The sequence below is a fragment of the Haliotis rubra genome, unplaced genomic scaffold (genome assembly GCF_003918875.1).
Source record: "Haliotis rubra isolate DU_JTF1 unplaced genomic scaffold, ASM391887v1 Scf839, whole genome shotgun sequence".
Taxonomy (NCBI): Eukaryota; Metazoa; Mollusca; class Gastropoda; order Lepetellida; family Haliotidae; genus Haliotis; species Haliotis rubra.
This window is the reverse complement of record NW_025767567.1, coordinates 410,073-433,240: the sequence shown is the minus strand read 5'-3', so window position 1 is coordinate 433,240 and position 23,168 is coordinate 410,073. Positions and strand designations below refer to the sequence as shown.

Genomic DNA, 23,168 nt, shown 5'->3' with positions numbered 1-23,168 from the left:
GAACAATGCATTCAGCTACTTCTGTAGGAAGTCCAAAATCGAACAGTTAACGTGTGATACATGGTCACATACATATAGTATAAACCGAATTGACGCTCCACTTAATACCACAGAGAGAAACATTCTTGGTTTGTATGTATTTTTAAAGCAATACATGGTTGGTTACCTCGCGAGTAGATTTTCTAATAACTTGGTGTGTTAGTTAGGTGTAAAGTTACAAAGGCTACGACATTTCGTGTTCCCGCAAGACACTTAAGATGACAAGGAAACGGTTGAATTTACAGGAAAATTGTCGAAGGAGAGAGTATAATCTTTAGTAACGTTCAAAAAGGTAAAAGTAATTATAAACGAGAAAAAGTCATCAAAGTGTGTCCCAGTAAGCTTTTGGTTAAAGTCACTGTTACGTTTACGTTAGTAACTTTACAGAATATAAGCCTTAGACATGCACCATTTTCAAATCTATAAAATTTTGAACATGCTTAACTTGAGCATATTTAACCTTGTGATTGCCTTTTACACGAAGTAAGTCCAACTCAGTTATTCCATTTGTTTTGCGTCACTTGCAGGTCTGTGGCAGATACAGAACTCGATATACTACAGAGTTCAGTGAAGGTGTCTGTCAGAAGAGGTAAGTATCACTGGACAAATGTATTACTGGACAACTTGTCCACTGATGTTGTTGACAGGAAATATGCAATGTATCACTGGAAAAATCATCCACAAATAATAATGATAGGAAGGATACTATGTATCACTGGACAAATGTATCACTGGACAAATTGTCCACTCATATTATGACAGGAAAGTTGCAATGTATTACTGGACAAATGTATCACTGGACAAATTTTCCACTGATATTGTTGATAGGAAGATGCAATGTATCACTGGACAAATTGTCCACTCATATTGTTGACAGGAAAGATGGAATGTATCACTGGACAAATCGTCCACTCATATTGTTGATAGGAAAGATGGAATGTATCCCTGGACAAATCGTCCACTCATATTGTTGACAGGAAAGATGCAATGTATCACTGGACATATCGTCCACTCACATTGTTGACGGGAAAGATGCATTGTATCACTGGACATATCGTCCACAAATGTGATGGTAGGACGGATGCAATGTATCCTTGGAGAAATGTATCACTGGGCACATTGACTATTCGTATTGTTGACAGGAAAGAAGCAATGTATCACTGATAATGTTGACAGGGACGACACAATGTGTCACTCACTCGAAAAATCGTCCACACATAGTGCTGACAGGAAGGATACAATGTACAATGTAGCACTGGACAAATCGCCCACAAATATTGTTGACAGGAAAGATGCAATGTGTCTTTAAGTGGACAAATCGTCCACTCAGTGTGTTGACAGGAAGGGTGCAATGTCTCTATCACTGGATAGTTGTGCATGGTTAGAATCGAATATATATCTTCTTCAGCGTTACCCCACTCAACGCTTTAACTACGGGGTGGGCTGGGGTGGGGGTTTGGGGTTTTGTGGGGGTGGTAAGGACTACCATCCCCTGTGGCCCAACGTTGCATGAGCTGTAAACTGAAGTTAAAATGACTGAATGAATGTTGTTTTATGTCCCTATAAGCCCTACATCAGGTAGGCAAATGACTGTACTGGATGAGTATTATTAGAAGCTGTTAACATGAAAAGGATATCAGGAAGAATTCAAATATGGATACAATACGTACATATTTGTGCGTCAACTGTTTGTAATCAGAAGGGTATACCTACCCCTTAATTGACACATAAACTACAACGCTTGGTGAGAATTGTTTGTCTGTAATCAATGTTTTGTGTAGTGACAATTATCACATGATTCCATCAAAAACTTAGTTCTTGTTATCCGCAAACAATGATCAGAGCGCACACTATGACAGTTCATGACTTTTTGCGAACTTGACAGACTGATGGCCAGCAAGAGGTCCACAGCAGCCAGTCTGAAACAACCTCCTCCACCAATACTGCACAAGTTTTACACTAACGACTTTCCTTCCATACTTCAATTTGAGAAACATTTTGACAAAGTTCAATTCGAAATATGAATACTGAACAAAATAACAGTTTTGAATGTCTAGGTGGCCGAATGTGTATTGCAGCACTTCCCAAGGTTATACAAAGACTTTACCATTCAAATTTTATCCATGCAACCTATTACACAATATCTCTAACCTGAGATACAGCCCGTAACTGTTGATATTTATTATGTAAGCGTATTTTTCCGGCTACCTGATTGGTCTAGAGGCGGTCACGTGACCGTCGGCAGAAAAGCATATTGATTCCAACCCAGGTCCGACCAAATGTCATGTTGACTTGAGTTACTATGACGTCAAGCTATGACGCCATTCTATTGTTTACGCCACCGTATTGCTGACATAACGTTATTGGTTTGTAGTGAAAATGAAATTACTTTTCTAAACTAAATGGACATGTTGTGTTGTTTAGAAGTTGTTTACGGTAAGAACATAATAAAACAATTATGGACTGGTGAATTCGGTCAATACCTGTTTTTATGGACCCGCGAAAAGCAATATTGACCTCGTCCTCAGTCAATATTTTTTATTGCGGGTCCTCGGTCAATATTGCTTTTCGCGAAGTCCGAGGTCAATATTGCTCTTCGCGGGTCCATAAAAACAGGTATTGACCTCATCATCAGTCTGTAATTGTATAATATTTGAAGGTTGTATGATTCGAAACAAACCCATTCCGAATGTCTTTGCAGAGTTTGAAGAAGACGCTATGATTGGTCGTTTCGTAAGTGAAAGCAAGGTCAAAGATCTGATTCAATTTGAATAATGTCACCTTATTGTCTGTCTGACATTACTCATCCAGTACAGTCATTTGCCTACCTGATGTAGGGCTTATAGGGACATAAAACAACATTCATTCAGTCATTTTAACTTCAGTTTACTGCTCATGCAATTTTGGGCCACAGGGGATTTTTCCAGTGAGTGACACATTGCATCTTTCCTGTCAACACTATGTGTGGACGATTTTTCGAGTGAGTGACACATTGTATCGTCCCTGTCAACACTATCAGTGGACGATTTGTCCAGTGATACATTGCTACTTTCCTGTCAACAGAAAATGACAAGAAACAGAAATGAATAAAGTCTTTTTGTCCAACTACTTCAACTAGAAGAGTCCACTCTTACATCACAGGGGTGACACTAGTTTATCTTTGCATCATCATCAGTAAACAGACTATGGAATGCTGTTTTAAGACTGTAGGCGAATTGGGATGTGGTGTTCTCTGTTTGCCTGCACGTATTGTTAAGGGATCAAAATTGCTGGACCGTACTAATCCTTCCAACAATGGGGACTAGAACTATAGTCTGTTGTAAAAATGCAAGTATGCCAGCACTTGCTGGTGAACAGTAATGTTTATCACTTTTTGTTCATTGCATTTGGCATCCGCAAATATACGAATATGAATCATTTGAAAATATGGTGACATTTTTAATTTTACTAATATTGCATGTAACATAATATGCATGCACAATATTGCATATGTACAAATATACGGAAATGAATTATCTGACAAATATGATGAAATTATAATTCAGCAAATACACAAAATAAGCGTTAAATGTCACACCAGGAAATAAATATTTATGTGCACTGTGCATTATATAATTACATACAATTGTATAATCTGTTTCACATGGCATAATATTATTGTCCTTCGTCGACAGGCTTTTGAAATTTAATTCCATTTATTATCAGTTTATAACTTTTAAAGTGACGATATGGCTGAAATATTGCCGATGTGACTGTCAATCTTAACTCTCCCACTCACTCACTCACTCACTCACATGACATAATAATCACATTCACAATCCCACCAGATAATTAACGGCATCACCATAAACAAGCAGTGAGACCAGTTAGGACACTATGTTTCTCAAGTTCAATTCTTTCTTCTAGGTGCCGGTAATGAACTCCACTTACTTGAACAGACTATAATTGTGCAGGCACTGGACTGTTAATCCTAATCCGCTTATAGCCAATTAAAGTCCAGGCAAAAAGAGAATACACCTTTGGGATGTAGGCGAAAGGTGAACAATCTATTGTTCTGACCTATTCTACCTTTACTAAAATGAACTTGACCAAAAGTCAATAACAGGCAATACGGGGAAAATGACAAAAAAATAGTGTTACTAGGTAGCAGGTATCTATATTCTTTCTGGGTGCATTTCATTCATTGGAATCGATAAAATGTCAATATAATTCTTCAGCTTATGATGCCACCCCTCAAGATGGTTATTTGTCCTTGGCCCAGTATTGCCGGACTGTGTCCAGATTCCTACAGGAAAGAGTGAAGTCATTCTAATGGGGCGTGGTTGTATTGCATTGTAGATTTAATCTCCACTTGTGGAACAGCGGCCCTTGCATGCAGAAAGCACACAGTATGTTTATATCCATACTACCATAACCGCGTTATTAAGATTTAAAAAAATACGTACTGTGTTGGAAAATCAGAGGTATATAACGTGATTATATATCTCTGAATGGTTTAAATTAACCAATCACAAGCCAGTATTTACTGAAGTCATGGTAGAATACACTGTACTTGCTCTCCTGCTGCTTGCGAAGTGATGAATTCAACATGCTGAACATTTACCATTGTGTGGGTGCTGTTGGTTCCCATTTTAATTTATCAGGAGTTTAATCAACTGACTCATTGTATATATCTTTATGTACCCCACTGGATTATTAGGACCAACCACAGTTTTGAAACTGTAACTTGCCATTCATTATCACCAATATCATGATGTTTAATTTAAGTGAAATTGCATCAATTACCCTTTCTCCAAACCGAACAACATACCCGTCAGTGACCGGTAAATGGATTGTTCCATTATTTTATGGGTAAAAAAATCATTTCATTTTCTCGAAAGCCACAATAACTCGGTGCGCCTAGTGGCTGCAAGAGTTGTATACTCCCCAGGGAGTTGAGATTGATAATATGATGTGCCGTTGAGATTGACATCCAATGATCGAGGGAAAAACTACCAGCGGCTTGAGCATGCACTAGTTGCCTGGATATGCGCGCTATAGAAATATCCTATAATAATAATAAATAATGATTATATAAATTTAATAACAGCGAAATAACTGAAAAAGCCAGTATCCATACTCTGGCTACCAAGGAGATCAGGTTCCAGAAACTTAACTATAATCCTGGAGAGTGAACAAGTTACAAACGGATGATCGCTGGAATTTTATAAATGTAATAACGGCGAAATAACTGAAAAAGGCAGCTGTTGCTGTGTTAGGTTTAACAGTCGGCTTTTCGTTGGCGTCCGTTAGTGAGTTGATTGAAGCCATCTTCATCAAACGTACAAAGCCAGCAATAAACAGGGATCAGGGTGTGTACCTCCCGAATGCATGGTCAATAAAACAATAGACAATACTCCACTGTTCCCATGTTTAAACCATCCTTTTTATGTATGCACTGCGATTACTTTACATTCTATACATTTATAAATAAGTATCTGGATATTTCTAAATTAATTAACAATTTTGTATAAAAGGTGTCTGTACATTTCTAAGTTAATCCAATAATTTTGCAGTAAACAATATTTTATATATTCATGATAACATGTATTCATATTAGCCCTATTAGCTCTATCCATCATGACCTCCACATGTATTGCGTCGTCATAGCATTGTGACGTCATAATCATTGTGGCGTCACGGACAGAGTTAACAGTTACTGTTCTTTAGTTCTTCCTGACGAGGCCAGAACAAGCCCTGAAACGTTGTACCAAACAGTAAATAGAAGATGAAACCCAGAAAAGTATCTATGTTCATCAAATAGCATCTTCTAAAATGCCAATCAAACACATATATGATATTGATATGACGTGTCGTTGAGCTATTTTAGATGTGTGCCCATTGTCCATAATGCTGAAATGTATGACTGTCATTTTGGGTTTTGATTTCGATGAGATTTTGCCCCTTTCAATACATTCTACTTCATACATCTGTATTTTCTTTGTTTTAACTAAAGTGGCTTAAAACCATGATTTTTGCCGTCATTTTATTCATGATTTTCAATATTCACAGTATCACCTTAGGTCTCTGTTCTTGCTTAAATGCACTATTTATGAAGACACTTAGGTCACACAAAAGGCATCCTGCCCCGACAGCCTAACTAGGGTAAGGTACTGCAGGAGGAATATACAAATTGCATTTTGGAGATTGATTTGCCATACCACACGATACAAACGAATATTTGACTATTTGTACGGGCAGGACCCATCACAAACCAAGTCTTCAACCTTCGTTTGTTCACAACATCCGCTCTCATCTTTTTTGTGTTTCCAAAATAACAATACAAGGCCAACATGCTGTCTTGACTCTTACACGTAGTCCCCCTTGGTGTTATCCAGCTATTAACATTGATTGAGTGGGTATGGTTTTACGGTGTTATCAATCTTTTAACATTGATTGCGTGGGTATGGTTTTACGGTGTTATCCAGCTATTAACATTGATTGAGTGGGTATGGTTTTACGGTGTTATCCAGTTATTAACATGGAGGGAGTGGGTATGGTTTTACGGTGTTATCCAGCTATTAACATTGAGTGAGTGGGTATGGTTTTACGGTGTTATACAGCTATTAACATTGAGGGAGTGGGTATGGTTTTACGGTGTTATCCAGCTATTAACATTGAGTGAGCGGGTATGGTTTTACGGTGTTATCCAGCTATTAACATTGAGTGAGTGGGTATGGTTTTACGGTGTTATCCAGCTATTAACATTGAGTGAGTGGGTATGGTTTTACGGTGTTATCCAGCTATTAACATTGAGGGAGTGGGTATGGTTTTACGGTGTTATCCAGCTATAAACATTGAGGGAGTGGGTATTGTTTTACGGTGTTATCCAGCTATTAACATTGAGTGAGTGGGTATGGTTTTACGGTGTTATCCAGCTATTAACATTGAGTGAGTAGGTATAGTTCTACGGTGTTATCCAGCTATGAACATTGAGGGAGTGGGTATGGTTTTACGGTGTTATCCAGCTATGAACATTGAGGGAGTGGGTATGGTTTTACGGTGTTATCCAGCTATTAACATTGAGGGAGTGGGTATGGTTTTACGCGCTTTTTGACTTATTCCTGCAATGGCGCAGCGAGGACACAAGGAACGGGCTTTTTACATTGTAACCATATGGGGAACAGAACCCGGGTTTTTGGTGTGACGAATGGACGCTTTAATCATTTTACTCCCTACTGCTACCATAATCATCTGTGATTGTTCGCATATTCCTAGATTTTTGAGAGTATATGATGGACACTGCTGTGGTTACGATAAACCTCTCATAAAACATGATGCGATTAACATGCCAATGAGTTCATCTAAATACATTAAGGCTGAGATAACATTGTATGATAAGTATTGAGAGGATTTCATTGAAGATGAATATCACGTTTTACTGCAATGTCCAGTCAGCCTTCTTCCGGTAGTTACACCAACCACACTGGAGATGGGACTTGCCCCAGGGGAAGGCACAGAACCCGACCAAGAATATCTTGGTCAAACCACCTTAAAACCACACTACTTGAGTGTGCGAGAGCGACAGGATGGCCTGAAAAACTCCAACATGTCATATTGAACGTGTAAATCTTTCTAACAGGTTTAACCAATTGATTTTATGTCCTTTAGCGAATACAGAAATGTTAGTTTTATACTGTCATAACCTTAACTGTCCTTTTTAACTGTCACAACCTGCGATCATATTTTAAGGAAAGTACTGGCAGTTAGTCTATTTCTGTTTATTATATATTTAAATGTATACAGTTTTATCTAACATCCTTTGTTAAAATTACTTTGTTTATAGTTTGTTTCATGCCACATGGACTCTCGTAATTCCGTGTGTACTAACACAACCTTGTAAAGAATGTATGCTTGAGGAAAGATTTTAAGAACGTATCCGTCTGTCATGCTCACCACGTGTGGTGTTGGTAGTTTCTAATCAACAGTATATCTTAAGGAATAAAAGTATACAATATATATTCCACCCTTTAAAGGTTCGGATAAGACAATTTGTACTACCGCTATATTATTCATGGTGTCTACAATGCAAAACGTGGGTTGATAATCAATTTTATTGTTATTTCTCTATTCATTCACATTATACAATAACCGAATTGCTTGTTATTTTCATAACCCAGTGGGTATTTCGCCCGTATATGAAATGAGACAATATACGCGCCTCTTCAACAGCGCTGAGCATTTATAACAAAAACCTAATTATAATCAGAGCTTCACAAAATGTCTCAGTTTTTCACTGTCCATCACACATAGGGATCCCTCCAGCGTCTTCTGGCGGCTTTGCCGATGCAGACTACCACTACCAGAAGGACGATGACGCCGACCACTCCTGCCGCTATCAGGGCGAAGTCAAAGGATGGACTTCTATCAGCTACGGGTGACGTTGAACTCAGGGCTGGAATGTGAAAGGAAACAAATTTGTAGGTGAGGTGAAATTGGGTTTAACATCGTACTTAAGAATATTTCGCTCATATGACGACGTGGTTGTTACTAGACCAGACTTAAGCTAGTTTTATAGTGCCAGCTCACTGAGATACCACGCCACATTTAAGCATGGATTCCCCATTCCAACACATTATACTGGCTCCGAGCCGACCAGTCATTGTTGTACCCATTAATGCCAAGCGCCAGGCAGGGACCAACAAGTACCATATTTTAACGTCTTTTGGTATGACGCGGTCAAACAAATTTGTAACAAGAATCCTTTTCAATCATTTGTATACTTATCAAACATGTAACAGGACTCAGTATTATTACATCATTCATATATATCGAAAAGCATCTAATATAAGGCCTAATATAAAGTATTATTCTTCAGACTGTTGTAAAATTGAAATAACACAATAATACTTTGTTGCTGGTTGTTTTTCTCTTTCTTTAAAACCCCAACTATACAATAGCTTTCTTTGAAATGCAACTGATCTTGCACCCGTAGCTGTAAACATTATCTTGTCTCAATTCAAACTCCTCAAAAAACCTAAAATTCTGCACATGAAATGTGAAGTGAAAATTGTTGGAAGTTGGCTTAATATCCCTCAGTAACGTCTCCAGGGAGAATGTCCACGTATCATATCACCAGTGGTAAATTCGCCATTCGTCTGTGAGTAGAAACAACTCAACAATTTCTCAAGCAGGGTCACATATCAACTCAATGTATCAGACAATATTGCAGTATTCAATACTTTGAAATCGACTCAGATTTGTCACTCCGTTTGTAGGGGCATGTCTCATCACAGGTCAAGTCATCTCCTACGTCTGCAAGATATTTTATCATCAATAAAAGATCATTTCGATAATCCACATGAACCCGTTCATGGTTATGCAAGCACAAAAAACCCGGGATAAATACATTACAAAAGTGGTATAAGAAGTAATATATGTTAGGAAATAGCATCATTGAAGAGTTTGTGAAGATGATGTCGATGAAGCCAGAAGTGTTTGTGCCCTTGTTAGAAGGCAAAAAATCTACCCTTGTTCGTATATTTTTCAAAACAATACCCAACCAAAATCAACCTCTGGCTAAGTTGTTAAATTAGAGTTTGATTTCCAGTCAAATTTTCTGAATTACATTCTTTGCATCAGAAGTAGTTGTCAATAAAATAGAATCTGTTTCGACCAAAACAACATGGCACATACAGTTCGGCGCAGTGATAAAAAAGCATAACATCACTGCCTAATTTGCATATCACGTGACCCTACTTTTTTGTATTGTAAACAAACACGCATATTTGTAAACCAGAAGAGACTGCCATCGTGCAAGCTTTTCCGTGCGCTCTTGACATTGTTGTATATTGTTATATAGATATTTTTCTACAACAGAGACAGTCATGTTTATAACAATACACATTTATACATTAAAGTGACTGCATCGCGCGCTCTCCATAGGGCTTCCATGTCAGCAAGGGAACCGCACTAGCTATGTAAACAAACGATCGCTCGCACTGAAAGTATACAATTCTATCAAAGAAGTTTAATCAGATGTGGAGACTCGTAAAAACTAAAGAAATATATAGATGTGATGAATCATCAACTCTCTCTGGCCTGTGGCAGAGCAGGGAGACTATATAAGGCTAAAGATTATCCCTGGTCGGAGGTACTATGCTGGCTGCATGGGACTCTGTGTAGGAGAGTGTATGGCACCCGCTGGTCGACTCGTGGTCTCTCCAGTGGGTAGTGTTGTTTTTGTGTCAAGACATGGAACCCTGTGTAGGAGAGTGTATGGCACCCGCTGGTCTCTCCAGTGGGTAGTGTTGTTTTTGTGTCAAGACATGGAACCCTGTGTAGGAGAGTGTATGGCACCCGCTGGTCGACTCGTGGTCTCTCCAGTGGGTAGTGTTGTTTTTGTGTCAAGACTTTGAATCAAGATGATGTCATCAACAACACACAACAGCTCTGGCGCGTATTTTACATGCAGGCTCATAATCACTGACTGACATTACAATGGATCGGCTATATTCTTTTAGTTCTTTCCATCACAGTTCTGACAGTGCTGCAAGATAGCACTGTAATGATGTTTAGTACTATTTACATATGTATGAGAGAAAATACACTATCCAAAAAAGAAACGCATAGGTCAGAAATCTGTTGCGAAAATGTTGCATTTTCAAACATGTATAACTCGTCCACGAATAGACTAGTGCATGAATTTTTACATCGGTTTAGAAAAGGAAATGTCTATACAACCGAGTGGATAATTTTAGATAAGGGAGGTGCTGATCGCGATGGTGACGACGAAGCACGGTCCAGACGTCGGGTCTCCTGGCTCTCTGTCCAATCTCTCTCGACCTGTTCTGTACAGTTTGACCGGATATCCTCCAAAGTCCAGGTACCCTGGCCGCTGTGCTCTCACCCGTGGCAGTACGATCACGCAAATGTACCCGGATGTGCCGATTTTGGGCTGCAGTGGTGACTCGAGGTCTGCCTTTACGAGGACGGTCATTTGTTGTACCTGTTTGGTTGTAACGAGTTGTAAGCCGTGATGTGCTCAGACTAACATTCAGACGCCTGGTAACAGAAGATTGGTAATTTCCAGCGTGCATTCTTTCAACGGCGATGTTCCGTGTCGCAGAGTCAAGACGTGGCGTAGTGATTTGCCCTTGAAACTCCTTCAAAACGAATGCCGATTTCCGAAAGTAATCTGGATTTTTATATCTAGACAGTGCATGCTCTTTGATGCACAATTTCAACTGGAAGGTGATTTCTGTTGCGTTGTGGCGATGCCTTTTTTATCCTTGTACGAAACCTCATCAAAATCAACATTTTCAGGTTAGGTCGATTTTTTACTTGTGCAATTGTGTAAAATCATGTTATCAACACTTTTGTTACATATTTTAACTATTGTTTGAACACAATAAGTAAATAATAGATTTTTAAAAATACAAAACGCCTATGCGTTTCTTTTTTTAAAAAAAATGGTAGATGTGTTTCGGGGACTGTAGACCCATGAATATAACACTAGTATTTTTGCAGACGGTAATTGTTTGTATTTATTACTATAACGACTTATTTGATATATGGCAACTTCAGGTGGTCCTACACTGAAATTCTATTTGATAGGGGAATACTGTACATTATTGTAACTGTAGATCAATATCTACCTCATGATAATGCATGTGTTACTGAGTGAGAAATTTAAATGGGTTCATATTATATAATATATAAATATTTCTTATGGTAAGTACCAATATGTACCAATGTTAATGGGGTAATGTGTAGTGTCGAATAAACTTGGGTTTATGGGAAGTCGAAGTGAGGAGGCAACACTGTGATTCGGGACAGCAAAATATTGGATACAGATTTGCCTCCTGTAAATAGGTACGTGTTTATAGTTTAGAAGTTGTTTTTTTAAAATAAGGATCAGATTCTAGATTGGAAATAAGCACCACGCCATTTGACATTGGCTATCTTTAAAATTCTTGGTTTGTGGGGCAAGCCTCACTCACCTCTTTTAATTGGCATGGTCGTCATGGGTGCCTTTGTTTTATTGTCAGAGGGAGGTAACTCTGTCTGTACTGTTGACTGAGTTGACGTTGACGTTGACGTTGAACTTTCCGCTGACGATTCTGACTACATGGTCGTCGATGTAGCCATGTTTGTCTTTGTTGTCGGTGATGGTTTTGTAGTCATCGATGTTGTGAATGTTGTGGATGATGTGGTCGAGGTTGACGCGATCGTCGTAGTAGTCACAGTAGTTGTCGGACCAGTTGAAGTTGTCATGGTCGTTGAAGGAACCGTTGTTGAAACTGTCAGAGTGAAAATATACATTTCAAACATAGAGGTTCTCACTGGGATCTCTTTCGATATCAACTTTATCAATACAAGTCGATGAAGGCTTGTAAATCATAGGTTGGTCGACGCGTTTTAACATACTGAATATCAACAGACACAAAGCGTGAGAATCAATATATCACCCAATATTTTGGAATCCTGGAAGGGACATTGTCGCGTTGTCGCATTGTCGCGTTGTCGCCCTCTCAAAAACAATCTAAATGGGGCAAAATTAACCAAAGGGCGACAATGCGACAACGCGACATTTCGCCCATTTGTCGCATTTTCGCGATGTCGCATGTCGCGTTTTGAAAACTAATTTTTCTATTCCACCAAAGAACGCAGTAGCGACAATTTTCAATGTCAAAATATGTCACGTTGTCGCCCTATCTAAGATGTGTAAAAACAGCATAAAAATGACTAAATCGCGACGCGACAATGCGACAACGCTTTGATGAAATGTCGCGTTGTCGCATTGTCGCGTGTCGCGCTTTGTTAAAATATTGCGTATAGTATGCATTATAACCACAGGAGTTCGAATCACTGTTTGGCCTCTCTTCGATAAACATCGACAGTTTCCGTGGATTTTTCGATGACTCGGAAACAGAAAACGGTTCAGCCTGGTTCCCAGGGTCTGCTGCGCTAACGCTTCGACACTGAAAAAGCCATTAATTATCGAATTCTTTTCTAATGTATTATGAGGAAATAATTGATAAAGTTCAAACCATTGTTTTTCAACTGTAGGTGTGCTTGTAAAATTGTCAGCTCTCAGTAACATAATACAGAAAATTATATTCCTCATCTTGAGTTAATTTTGTACATATAAGTTGTAAGAAAATTAAACAGATCCATCTATGTACACACTTTTTTTCGAAGAATGTTGCCTGAAAACAACATGAAAAGGTTTTACCAATATTATTCAGAAATGTTTATGATTAAAATAAACATTTGGAATCAAATGATCTGTACAAAGAAATACACACAATTATACTGCTGAATACAATGAATTTGACACACTATTTTACTAAAATGAATATATAAAAATACAATGTACACAGTATGATCAGTATACTAATACACTACTTAAAAATGCATACACTGCCTTAAAGGTACATATATTTGAAGATAATCTTTTAAGTCTCAAGCACGAATATTATGCGATGTTTTTAAAGGGCTGAGATGCCCAGGGATCGAACTCAGAGCAATAGTAAATGAATGTACATGTGGCCGTGAAGTCTGTGGGTTAAGAGTCCTTGGTTAATGAAATGGATGTATTCAACTGGCCATTTCGCTGAACATTATTGTGAATGAGTAGGTGTATGTTTGAAACGATACAAGTACATGTCTACCGTTGGGTATAGTACCCTCTGAGAAAATTATCGATATCTTGGAAATCATGGCATGTCCAGGATTAATTATATAGGATTCAAATAGAATTGAAAAACAGACATCACAACACATTATTGTAATGAAATATCTTGGCAATTTACTTAGCTCCCTAAACCCTAAGTGGAGTGGAGTAGACAGGAGGGGAGCGGAGCGGAGAGCAGAGGAGTGAGTGAGTGAGTGAGTGAGTGAGTGAGTGGAGTGGAGTGGAGTGGAGCGGAGTGGAGTGGAGTGGAGTGGAGTGGAGCGGAGTGGAGTGAGTGGAGCGGAGTGAGTGGAGCGGAGTGAGTGAGTGAGTGAGTGAGTGAGTGAGTGAGTGAGTGAGTGAGTGAGTGAGTGAGTGAGTGAGTGAGTGAGGAGTGAGTGAGTGAGTGAGTGAGTGAGTGAGGAGTGAGTGAGTGAGTGAGTGAGTGAGTGAGTTATTATTTAACGTCACATCGGCAATATTTCAGCCATATCGTGACGAGAACATTCGATAATGAAATGAAATACATGTATGTTATAAAAACCTGCCAACGAAGGACAGTAAAACAACTAGAATATCACAGTTATGTATGTAAAACTAGTAAGTAAACTAAAATATGGTACTTTTAAATGACAATACAATATAAAAACGGGCTATTGATCGCCAACAACTGTAGGTAGATCACCATACTAGGAACCATGGGGACTTACATTACTTTTGCTACCTGCATGGACCCTAGCTGGATTTACACCATCCCTTCAGCCATTGGCGACAGAAGAGAAATCTAGCCATACATTAAAAACACAAATATACTACGATTAAAAACCTGGTACACTTAAACTGACTTGAAATGTTTTGGGACTTACGTACCCTCTCAGGAGGACAATAATTTTACACTACTTCAACCCCCTTTGAGGGTACAGCCACTAACAATCTCAGTTACTAATTTAATTACCAATAATAAAATATTTATCTATTTACAAATCTGTTAACAAATCTAATTCTTTTAAAAATTCAACTATTAAATGATAATTAACATTATAAAAAAAGATCCTTCAATGTTTTGACATTAAAATACTTATCCCTTGTGATGGAGTACTCAACACAGTCAAGCAAGACATGCTTGACCGTGATTCGTTCATCACAAGGGATACAAAACGGAGGATCCTCACCTTTCAATAGGTATTCATGCGTATATCGTGTGTGGCCAATACGACATCGTCGCATAATGACCTCTTCAAATCTGGACTGACAACCCAAGTAAGTGTAACCGATATAGGGTTTTATTTCATGTAATTTATTGATACCTACTTGGGTGTCCCACTTCTTTTTGCATCAGATCACGGATACAAGATCGTATAGCAGCTTTGTAATCAGAGTATGGGATCAGAAGTGGTGTCACAGATTTGTTGAGTGCTGCCTTAGCAGCAATATCAGCCATTGTGTTCCCAGAAATGCCAACGTGGCTGGGTAACCAACAAAAGACGATGTCGCATTGGCCAGTAGCAAGTTCATTGTACAATTCAATAATTTCTAATAAAAGTGGATGTTTGCAAGAAAGATTTTTAATAGCCTGAAGACACGAAAGAGAATCTGAAAAGATGATATATTGTTTATATTTACGGTGTTTATTAATATATTTAAGAGCTGTTAGTATTGCGTTTGCTTCTGCTGTGAAAATTGTGTCATTGGGTAGTCGAGAAGATATTGTTTTGGACCCAATGACAGTGGCACAAGCAACCGCGCCACCATCCTTGGATCCATCTGTATATAAGGATTTATAGGTATTATATTTATTTCTTAATTGACTAAATTCTTGTTTATACTGTAAATCATTAGTTTCTGATTTTTTAAATGTGGTTAATGTTAAGTCAACTTGTGGCCTCACCAATTGCCAAGGAGGAGAAGAAAGAGGACGGGAAGGAGCTATATTTTCCAGCTCAATGCCGGCAGCAGAAATGAAAGGCTTAATTCTGTGCCCAAGAGGCGGAACAAGAGAAGGTTTTTTGTTGTATAAATCCTCATAGAGGGGATTAAAGACACAATTGAATGCAGGATTAGAATCGCTAGAATATAGTTTAGTAACGTATTGTAAGGATAATTTTATCCGACGTTGTATAAGAGAAGGCTCATCTGCTTCAACATAGAGACTATCAATAGGAGAGGTTCTAAAGGACCCAAGACAAAGTCTTAGGCCTTGGTGGTGAACAGAATCAAGTAGTTTTAGGTTGCTTTTTGCAGGCTCCACCATATACGATGGAGCCATAATCAAGTTTCGAGCGGACCAGTGATCGATATAGGTGGAGGAGGGTAGCTTGATCCCTCCCCACTTTGAGTTGGAAACAACTTTTAACAAATCGAGTGCCTTCAGGCATTTGGCTTTAAGTGATTTAATATGTGGCAAAAAGTTAAATGGGAGTCGAAAATGAGACCCAAGAATTTGGCCTCCTTAACAACTTTGATGGGAGTGCCATTTAAAGATAGTTCTGATCTTTATGCGGTTTATATTTTCTACAAAAGTGTAGACAATTAGTTTTGGATTTAGAAAATTTAAAACCGTTTTCAAGACACCATTTATTTATTTTATTTAAACACATCTGCAATTGCCGTTCAATGGTATGCATATTTTTTTACCACGACAAGAAATGTTAAAATCATCCACAAAAGTGATCCATCAATTGAATCGTTTAAAACCTTGGATAAACTGTTAATCTTGATACTAAATAAAGTGACAGACAAAATACTGCCTTGAGGGACACCCTCATCCTGATTGTAATGATCAGACAGGGTTGAACCCACTCGGACTTGAAATTGTCTGTCTTTCAAAAACCGTGATATAAAAAGAGGCAAACGGCCTCTCAAACCAAAGTCATGTAAATCCTTCAAAATGCCATGCTTCCAGGTCGTATCATAAGCTTTCTCAAGATCAAAGAAAATTGATACAGCATGTTGTTTACTTTCTATAGCATTCTTAACAAAGGATTCCAAGCGTACCAAATGATCAATGGTACTACGATTTTTCCTGAAACCACATTGAATATCTGTAATAAGGTTATTGGTTTCAAGATACCAAGTTAATCTATTATTCACCATACGTTCCATGGTTTTACAAACACAGCTAGTTAGAGAGATCGGTCTGTAATTAGACGGATCTGTATGATCCTTACCAGGTTTTGGTATTGGGACTACAATGGCATTACGCCATGAAGGAGGAAATTCTCCAGACGTCCATATTTTGTCAAATAGTTCTAAAAGTGTCATCAGACATGGTTCCGGTAAGTGTTTCAATAGCTGGTAATGTATATTATCATCACCCGCTGCAGTGTCATGAGCTTGCTCAAGAGCAGTATGTAGCTCATGTAATGAAAACACTTCATTATAATCTTCACCGTTATTTGAGTCGAAATTAAGTTTGTTCTTTTCCTGTTGTTTCTGATATCTCTGAAACTCAGGGACATAATTTGCCGATGATGAATTTTTGGCAAGAGTTTCGCCAATTTTATTTGCAATGTTGCATTTGTCAGTTATGAAATCGTCACCATCTTTAAGATGATGAACAACAGATTTGGAACCTTTGCCTTTTATTCTCTGAACCATGTTCCACACCTTAGACATTGGCGTGCGTGAGTTAATATTGGAGACATATTTCCTCCAAGATTGTCGTTTGTTTTGTTTGAAGGTACGACGTGCCTTTGCATTGAGTATTTTGAATTTATTTAAATTATGGACAGTTGGATGGTGGCGGAAATAATGTTCTGCCTTCTTCCTCGCCTTTCTGGCTTGTCTACAGTCTGTATTAAACCATGGTTTCCGTACATGTGGAGTTGTAGAGGATTTCGGTATACACTCGTCAGCTATTTCATTTAAAACGTCAGCAAAAATCTGAATGGGATCACTTATATCACTGAAACATTCAGGTCGCAATTTAGATTTACATAAAGTTTGATATAAAGACCAGTTCGCCTTCGAAAAGATCCATCTTGTATACGATGGAGAATCAGATGGAGTTATTTCTGAAAGGATAGTTGGGAAGTGGTCACTTCCACAAAGGTCATTATGAACAGACCAATCAAATTCATTCAGGAGGGTAGAATCTGCAAGAGACAAATCTAGAGAAGAATAAGTGCCAGTTGCAGGATGCAGATAGGTGCTTGAATCATCATTAAATATGCACAGGTCATTATTGGAAATGAAATCTTCAATTATTTTGCCTTTACTATTAGTGTTTGTACTGCCCCAGAGTGGGTTGTGACCATTTAGGTCACCCATAATAACACATGGCTTTGGGAGTTGATCATAAAGTGATTGAAGATCAGTCAGCTGAAGGTTCGATGAAGGCGGAATATACAGAGAGCACAATGTAAATGCTACACCCAGAGTAAGTCGCACTGCAACAGCTTGGAGAGTAGTATTAAGAGTAACAGTGCTGTGAATAACATTCTGTCGTATAAGGATAGTAGAACCTCCAGTAGCTCTATCACCTGGAGGGGAAAAATAATGATAGGCTTCAAACTGGCGTAAGTTAAAATGATCTGTTTGTTTCAGATATGTCTCTTTGCAGACAGAACGCTGATGGTGTTAAATCTTGGACAATTAGCTGTATTTCATTAAAATTTGTCCGAGTCCTCTACAGTTCCACTGCACGATATTGGTAGATAAACCTATCTTTTAGGCGGATTAATTGGGGATCTACCTCCGCACTGTTTTCGAGGGCGACAAGCTATGTGCCCTAGAATGGACGTTTTCAGACACGTCCATGTCCTCAAGTGATCCGTATTTGTTATATAACTGAATTCTATTTTCCGACCCTTTGGGGCTCTGCCACTTTGTTTTTGAAAGCATCAAGCTTCTGTTTATGTTTGCTTTTAGCAGTTTGCTGAGTATCAGATGACGATTGAGATTGTGATTGTGACTGAGTGAGTGACTTGTGATCTGAAGATGACTCTGCCTGCCTTTCAGATGTACTAGGAAGTGATTCCGTGGTTTGAGATGATATAGCAGGATATAAACACTGTGGACTGTCACTTTTGACCCAAGTCAAGTTTGTTTGACAGCTTGTCGATGATGTAGATACTTTAGGGCTTGATTCAGTTGGTGTTTTGGTTATTGAAGCATAACTTTCTGTAAGTTCAGAGCTCTTTACAAGTTTTTGGCATCAGAAAACTGATGTTCTGGGTGAATTTGATCTTGTTGATCTGCATATGCTCTTTCCAAATCGGACACACTTTTGAGAAAGATGAATGTTCTCCTGAACAGTTAGTGCATTTTAAAGGTACTTGTACAATCTTCAGTTGTGTGTGTCTTCTCACCACAGTGAGCACACACAACAGACAATGTACAAGTATTTACACCATGTCCATACTTCTGGCATTTAAAGCATCTCAGCGGATTAGGAATGTAGGTGTCAACATTGATATTGCAATAACCTGCTTTCAGTGATTTGGGAGCAGTGGGTGACGAAAAGGAAAACAGATAAGTATTTGTCTGAACAGTTTCATTGTTTTACGGATTGAAAAGCGTTTTACGTAGAGTACACCTTGATCTTTCATTTCAGAAACGATGTCAAGTTCTGACATGTCCGAAAACAACCGATCACGATCTCTGATGATACCTTTGCTTGTGTTTAATGTCCTGTGAGCAGATACAACGACTGGAATGCCGACAAACGATTCAGTGGTCAACAGATTGGCTGATTGATGCCGTTTCCCGCACTCAACCAGTAACGCACCTGAACGTAACCGTTTAATGTTCTTTACTTCGCCGGCAATACCTTGAATACCCTTGGAAACCGCGAAAGGGTTCAACTTTAATGGTGTTTTGTCGAGAGTTTCGATCACAAGAAAGCGTGGCCAAAAGTCAATTGATTTGGACGGTCTAAGGTCATCATCATCAGAATTATTTTCAAGAGGACGTTTTGTTTTTTTGGTAGGGGTTTCATAAGCCATGGTTAGTGTTTCTAAGATTCATCATCCGAGCTCCCCACCCACCACGGAGTATCACAAGGACAATGCTATATACAAGTGGATCTCCGACTTGCAGCACCAAGGATACCCGGATGATATACTCAAGCAGAAAGATTAAACAAGTAATCAATCTACCAGATTGGCCCATGAGCCATCGCCTTCTGGGCATAAGACTCTAGGCAATATAAATTGTACATATTTCAAAATCAACTGATATTTTATAAACGAAATGAGTCAAGACCTAAAGTCAAAAACGTAGTACATAATATAATATTTGTGGAGATACAATTTAATGCACAGGGCTCGACATGACCGGCCGATTGGTAGAACCGGGCCCATTCTACCACCCGTCTAGGTGAAGTTAGGGCCGAATGGTGTGTTGGGCAAAGGAACACTGTTCCTGGAACCTGTGCCCTCAACCACCAGAATCCCTTCCTCCACCGACACAGGGGCGCAACCCACGGCCAACAGGTTGGTGGACCAAAATATCCCCCCCGGGTCCACAACGGGGGGTTGAAAGGCGCTTAGCGTGACCCAGCACCCACCACGAGGAGGTGGCCTTTCATGGGTGCCGTAGAGTGAGTGAGTGAGTGAGTGGAGTGTGCGGAGTGAGTGAGTGAGGGAAGGAGGGAGGGTTGGTGTCTGGCACACCAAGGGTACGCGAATTTACCGTTTGTAATATCATAATGATAACAGTCCATTTGTATGGCGTTTTCCCAAGAAAAATATCACGTTCAAAGCCGACCTAAACTGTCTTTGAGGTGCTGGATGGTTAAGTGATATTACCATTTCATTCTGCCTGGTATCCATCCACTGCTGGCTGAACAGAGGCAACTTCATCAGCGTCGGACAGGACTATACCAAAAAAACTCTGTCAGGAGCCAAACTGACGAACATAGTGACCCATTCGAGAACATCACCTGACGTTGCTGCCGATGTGGCCTGAATTTTAACAATATTTGAGTTTTTTCACAACCTGTCAGCTTGATATGGGTGAAATGTCCAAAGTGAGTGAGTGACTGAGTTGTTTTAGGACGCACCCAGCAATATTCCAGCTATATGGCGGCGGTGTGTAAATAATCGAGTCTGGACCAGACAATCCAGTGATCAACAGCATGACCATCGATCTGCACAATTGGGAACCGATGACTTGTGTCAACCAAGTCAGCGAGCCTGACCGGTAGTGGTCTCTTACGACAAGCATGGGTTACTGAAGGCACATTCTAACCCGGACCTTCACGGGTTCCAAAGTGATGAATGTGTATGGTGCTGGGATTCGAACCTATGATCATAGTTTTCTGGTGTGACTAAGAGACACAACTCTGCACAACAAATTGCCCCGCCTTGAATGACAGGGCCACCGTGTGCCGTCAAAACATTGAATACTAGCGCTAATAATTTGTCTTGCTACTAAAACACACTTGATTGGCTAAATACATATACAATATATAAATAATTTTCAAAGCAACAATTAAAGATTACCATTAGGTTCAAGAAAAGCAGCCCCCATTACCATTACGAGTACTACTTCATTTCAAAAACCATTGGAGGAAACAAAAGATCACTGAAGTGTGAAATAGAGTATAACTTTTGCTGCGCATGCGTAGTTTAATTGACTTTTTACGCATGCGCACGGGAATCGAAAAGGGCGACGTTTTAGTCATTTTTTAGGCTTTGTTTTACACATCTTAGATAGGGCGACAATGCGACAACGCGACATATTTTGACGTTGAAAATTGTCGCATTGTCGCCGTTTGGAGGAATAGAAACAATATTATTCAAATCGCGACAATGCGACAAATGGGCAAAATGTCGCGTTGTCGCATTGTCGCGCTTTGGTTAATTTTGCCTCATTTTGCTTGTTTTTGAGAGGGCGACAACGGGACAAGGCGTCAACTCGACAATGTCCCTTCTCGGATTCCATACAATATCATTTGTCCAACTTATGTTTGTTTCTGAACAGTAATACCCTGTGTCACAAGGGTACCATTTACAACCGGTCAGTTTTAGTGGCAGAATGAATAGTAAGCCATTTGAATATGACGTCATAGTAATCAATGACGTTACAATGGCATGGAAACGGTCAACTGCAAAACCCAAATTATCCTAACCAAATCTACGCAATTCGCGATTCAGGTCTCATGACACTAATACTGACTGCCCTACCACTCTTGATGTGTTTCGGCGGGGGTGAGCCTCATGGTTCGTAACGCCGAAGACTCGCGTTCGATTCCCCACATGGATACAATGTGTGAAGCCCATTTCCGGTGTCCCCCGCCGTGATATTGCTTGAAGATTGCTAAAAACGGCGTTAAACCTAACTCACTCTCAAGGACTGTCTCATCAGACCCAATTTAGCACTCCAAATTATTGCATCACCGCACAGTCAATTGGGTCACCCATGCTTCCACCCACTTGCATCTAGCACATGAAAATTAGGTAGACAGTGTTAATACATTACCCAAAGGCTGTTCTCCAACCACCAAGATTATCGAGTTGCTGTCTTCCCCTCTGACTCGACACGTCCACGATGACCCATGATCCGCTTCCGTCACAGAAGCCAAGGTCACGTTGAACTGTTTCCCCGGGTTTATGCTGTACACGATTCGATCCTTCAAGTTCTCAAAGTCATCATTTGTTTTGGCCAAACCTGTATCTCGGCCCATGCCAAAGATATCCTTTGCGTTCCTCTTCTAGTTGATATACCAGATATATTTTTCTGTAGTCGTGCAGATGAATGTCACTGTCGAATGTTCCTCAATCCTTGAAGGGTCAATAGTCAAAAACGGTCTATCACCTTGAAAAGGATATAAAACAGGTATTTATAGTCTTCTTAATTGTGAGGATATGGGACTTTTATTACGAGCATGTGACTTTTTCTACTTGAAATGACATGTCTGCTTTTTTTCCCTGTAACAAAAATCTACAAATTAAGAAATTTACCGAAACAATATATTTTACTATGATCCGACTTACATTCTCAGTTGTGGAGAGAGGTCGGTTAACTCATTTGTTGTGACTTAACATTAGTTTGCTTACTGCTTCAGAACACTGTAGTTTTATTCGAAATGAATGTTGTGCATGCTACAATTATCCTTCACATCCAGTATAAAGTATTAATTGTCCTTCAATACACAAGGGGCTTGGGTAGCCTAGTAGTTAAAGCGTTCGCTCGTCACGCCGAAGGCCCGGGTTCGATTCCCCACATGGGCACAATGTGTTAAGCCCATTTCCTGGTGTGTCCCCCGCCGTGATATTGCTGGAATATTGCTAAAAGCGGCGTAAAACTAAACTCAGTCAGTCAGTCAATACACAATAAACATTCTCAGTATTTCAGAAAAGAGTCAACGCCCCTTTGAATAGCAAACGGTCTCCAAGGACTAAAATCAACCATTTATGCACTTACCTCTTGTGTGAATCACCAGTACACTCCATACAATTATCATTGTTGTGATGGACATGATGGTTATTTAGTGAACGACGCGGGTCTACACAGGCTCCTTGCTTGA

At 39.4% G+C, this 23,168-nt stretch overlaps 1 long non-coding RNA gene across 1 annotated transcript; it reads right to left on the bottom strand.

Moving 5' to 3' along the window:
• Positions 1-8,051: 8,051 nt before the first annotated feature.
• Positions 8,052-22,169, bottom strand: LOC124262438. The gene is made up of 3 exons (XR_006894588.1): positions 22,121-22,169; positions 12,021-12,320; positions 8,052-8,473 (listed from the first exon to the last, which is right to left on the bottom strand). It is a non-coding gene; the product is annotated as an uncharacterized LOC124262438 (long non-coding RNA).
• Positions 22,170-23,168: the final 999 nt, after the last annotated feature.